The following is a 3758-nucleotide window of genomic DNA, read 5'->3' as shown; positions in this document are numbered from 1 at the left end:
CTCTTTACTTACCCAGAGATGCATGTTTAAGCAGTTCTTTCATTGCCTGGCCCTAGAAGTACATGTAAAAGCTATAATTAGTAAGCAGTTAGCTACCAAACCAAACCAAACAAAACAAAACAAAAACAAAAAACTCTGATTTTAGATATGAGGTAAAGACAAAATTATCCCTTGAAACCTAACAAAAAAATCAACAGATGATGAATGATATCAACACTACAGTAGTAACTTACAATGGGACAGGTTTTATAATTTTTTCTTTCTCGAGAAACAAAGGAACCCCCTCCTCCCCATATCCAATTAAGAAGACCACAGTGTTTAGGGGCACCTGGGTGGCTCAGTCGGTTAAGCGGCTCAGGTCGGGGTTCAAGCCCCACATGGGGCTCTGCGCTCATGACAGGGAGCCTGCTTCAGATCCTTTGTCTCCCTTCCTCTGCCCCACCTCCCCCTTCCCTCTCAAAAATTAATAAGTGTTAAAAAAAAAAGAAGAACACAGTGTTTCTTTAATACAACATAACATACATAATTTGAATCTGGTGTTAGGGAAAGCTGTTGCTAAGTCAATCAATGTATCTTATTGTATATTGTAATATCCTAGTCAGAGATAAGGGCATGTTAAAATAAGTCCATTATATTACACAATTCTAAAACTAGGAAATCATGAAGCAATAAATTATCAAATTTTATTCAGTTGTCTCCAGAAAGATACTTTTCTCATCCTCATGGGATGATATATGTCATTGAGGTAGAGATGTTTGCAGACTGAAAAAAAGTGGGTTCTCCACTAATCTAGATTGTTGGAAATGTCTCCCAATAATGTGTATGATCTTTGTTCAGTTATGATGCTGGCCAATCAGCATTCTGATCTCTAATCTGATTTCCTAAATGGATTTGCCAAACACAATGAGAACTGGAAGTAGTGTGACCATGTGGTAGGTTTGCTGTTGTGTAAGATTTAGAGTTCTGTGTGTATTCGTAATATGATATCTGCTTGAAAGTCAGTGTCTTATGAATCTAGGTATTATGTATCAACCCTGTGACTCACTTAACCTCTCAGAGAAGTAATAAAATTGTGTCCTGAACTTCAGAGTTTGAGTCCAGTTCCAGAGCCTAGAATGACCCAACAGGATCTGGCCAACCTGCAGGACCCAGCCTCCACCCTAGCAACCACCATCCCATTCTTGCTTATTAGCTCTTTAAAGACAACACTGCCCTATCTAAAGAGATCACCAGTAAAAGCTGCTAGCAAAGAAGGGCAATGTTCATCAAATTGCAGAGCCGCTTTCTTACTAAGCTCCAGCAGTGCTGAACATATGACTGACTTTGTTCCCTGAGCCACAATGCTGTTTCTCTCCCTCTGCCAGGAACACCCTTTTCTTCTAATGGCTTGATTGACTTACACTCACCAACTCCAGCAGGTTTTCTTTGACCTACTTTCCCAAGTCCTGCCCCATATTCACACACACACCTTGGTTAGAAACTTTTATCAGGTACTTCTTAGAAACAATCTTGCTACTGCATCTGCACACCGTTTTAAAATTATCCATTTACTCGTTTGCTAACTGTAATGTTCTTAAGTGAAATGCAGGCTTTATTCATCTTTAAATTCCTAGCACCTTGCATTGTGCTTAATATCCAGGAAGCCTTCAATACATTTTTGACGAAAAAATGCTTTGTTAATTTATTGTAGTAGGAGACGAGAAACTTTTCTACGCAAGTACTTTTATAGAAATTTGAATTACATTTCCCAATAGAGCTCAACCTTCATAATATTCGCATAAAATGACAGTTCCGAACAGGGGGTGATTCTTGGGTCAGCAGATAGTTATATTTCCCAGTAAATATATTTTAAAATGCATATTTTATATGATATTTATATAGTACTTTCTGGGCACCGGGAACTAGTCTAAGTGCTTTATAAATATTAATTTGAATTATCTTCATATCAAACCAATAAAAGAGGTGCTACCACCCCCATCCCCCCAACTTATAGCTGGGGAAATAGAGATACAGAGAAGTTATGTAACTTGGCCAAGATTGCTCAGCCAGTAAGGAGAGGAACCAGGATTTGAATCCAGGCAACCTGGCCCAGAGCCCAAAGCGTTCTCTGCAGGCCTAATAGATTTGCCAGTAAGTCTTCATCCACAAAATGAGTGGGCATGCTTGTATGTAGGGTCCTTGATGTTTAAGTCATTTCCTCCCTTTCCTCCTTGTCTAGCCTTCTTAAACAGATGTCTTCTAAACCTCACACTTTAGACAAGTATTTTATTGAATTACTTTCCTCTAAGGAGCCTAGTCTATTTTACAAAAAGGAAAAAGGAAAAACAGAAACAAAAACAGGAGCTCAGTAATCCTCACAAAATCCATTGAGGAATGTACATGTTAAGAAAAGGAAATATTTTTAAATGGATATTTAGTTAGATTCTTACCCCCTTAGGATAAGACTGAATAATGATTTCATTCTGCCCTGAGATTGAAAAAAAAAAGTGCTCTTGTAAGTCTTGGAAAGGAAGCAAAAGGATATAAGGGCTCTCTGTGAAAACCTTCTATTTCCATTTTTTTGAAGTTCAAATCCTGTGATGATTAGCTGCAGCTGACCTTGACTCTCACACTGCTTAGGGAGGGATATGCTATCCTAGAGATCAGAAATCAAATGAATTAGGCTCTCTCTTCAGCCTAACACTTTAAACTGCAGCTGGAAGAAACCATCTTTAGGCTAGTCGTCCCAAAAAAACTTTGCACAGAGGCATCTTTGCCAGAAGGAATAGGGCTTCTTTGCCGACACTGCAGTAGAGTTATAAAGGAGAAAAGCAGAGAAAAGAAACCTGCCAAGACTAATTGAAAACTGTGCAATAAAATGAATGTTATCAATTAAATTGTTGTGTTCTTAAAAGGACCAATAGAGGTTAAAGAAAAGATGTTTTACCACTGTTTAGAAAATTGATCAAAAAAACTCCTCAAGAGATTAATTTAGAAAATTGTGTTTTTAGCAAGCAAATGTGTAAGGGCCAAATTGTATGGCCAAGTAAGTGCTTGCTCTGTCTCTTGGAAAATAAGGAACTCTTATTACAAAAGAAGATTGAGAGGGACTTATGCTTTGCAAAGTTGGGATTTTAAGGACAAAATTTACCCTCTAATCAAAAAAAGAGTGGAATACACACAATGTTTTTCAAAAGACTAGACCGCAGGCAAGAAAATACAGTGACCATGAGAGATAGGAAATAAATGAGATTAACCTTGTGACTGCCCCAGTTTACTGCCTTGAAAAATATTCCAGGTGATGCAGCAGGGAGGGGAAAACCAAATGGAGACAGGCAACTTTCTATTTTGGGGAGACCAAAATAGTTTGTTCTCAGAAGAGAGTATTAAAGAGTAGAGAGATACACAAAAAGAGATTTCTAGATACTGGCAAATGATCCCCTAAAGTATTCAGTTGAGTGCTGTTCACTGCATGAATATGAGGAAATTACTCTAGCCTAGAGAAAAAATTACCCAAAAGGATTAAAGGGAACAGTACATGTGGCTCATAGCAGATCAAAAATTGTGTTTTCTCATAGCAGCCAGATTGGAAATTCTCATAATTGACAGGACACTGTATAGAGTACTGAAATAGGTCTTATTTCAGTAGTGGTAAATAACTAGACTTGGAATAAACACGCTCTTGTTCCACATAACAAATCTGAAAAGCAAGGCCTGAGAGGATCAAATGGCTCACAAGTAATTTAACTGTGTCACAGAATAAATCTAAATAATATTTG

At 37.8% G+C, this 3758-nt stretch overlaps 1 long non-coding RNA gene across 3 annotated transcripts in view; it reads right to left on the bottom strand.

Annotated features, from left to right (window-relative positions):
• Positions 1 to 3758, bottom strand: part of LOC123608597 — a 395339-nt gene that overhangs the window by 221348 nt on the left and 170233 nt on the right. For all 3 annotated transcript variants that reach the window (XR_006717319.1, XR_006717318.1, XR_006717320.1), the window contains exon 5: positions 13 to 52. This is a non-coding gene — a long non-coding RNA (uncharacterized LOC123608597). The remainder of the gene's footprint in view (positions 1 to 12; positions 53 to 3758) is intronic.

Source organism: Leopardus geoffroyi, chromosome B2, assembly GCF_018350155.1.
Source record: "Leopardus geoffroyi isolate Oge1 chromosome B2, O.geoffroyi_Oge1_pat1.0, whole genome shotgun sequence".
Lineage (NCBI taxonomy): Eukaryota > Metazoa > Chordata > Mammalia > Carnivora > Felidae > Leopardus > Leopardus geoffroyi.
The sequence above is the reverse complement of the archived record's forward strand: the minus strand, read 5'-3'. Positions and strand labels throughout refer to the sequence as shown.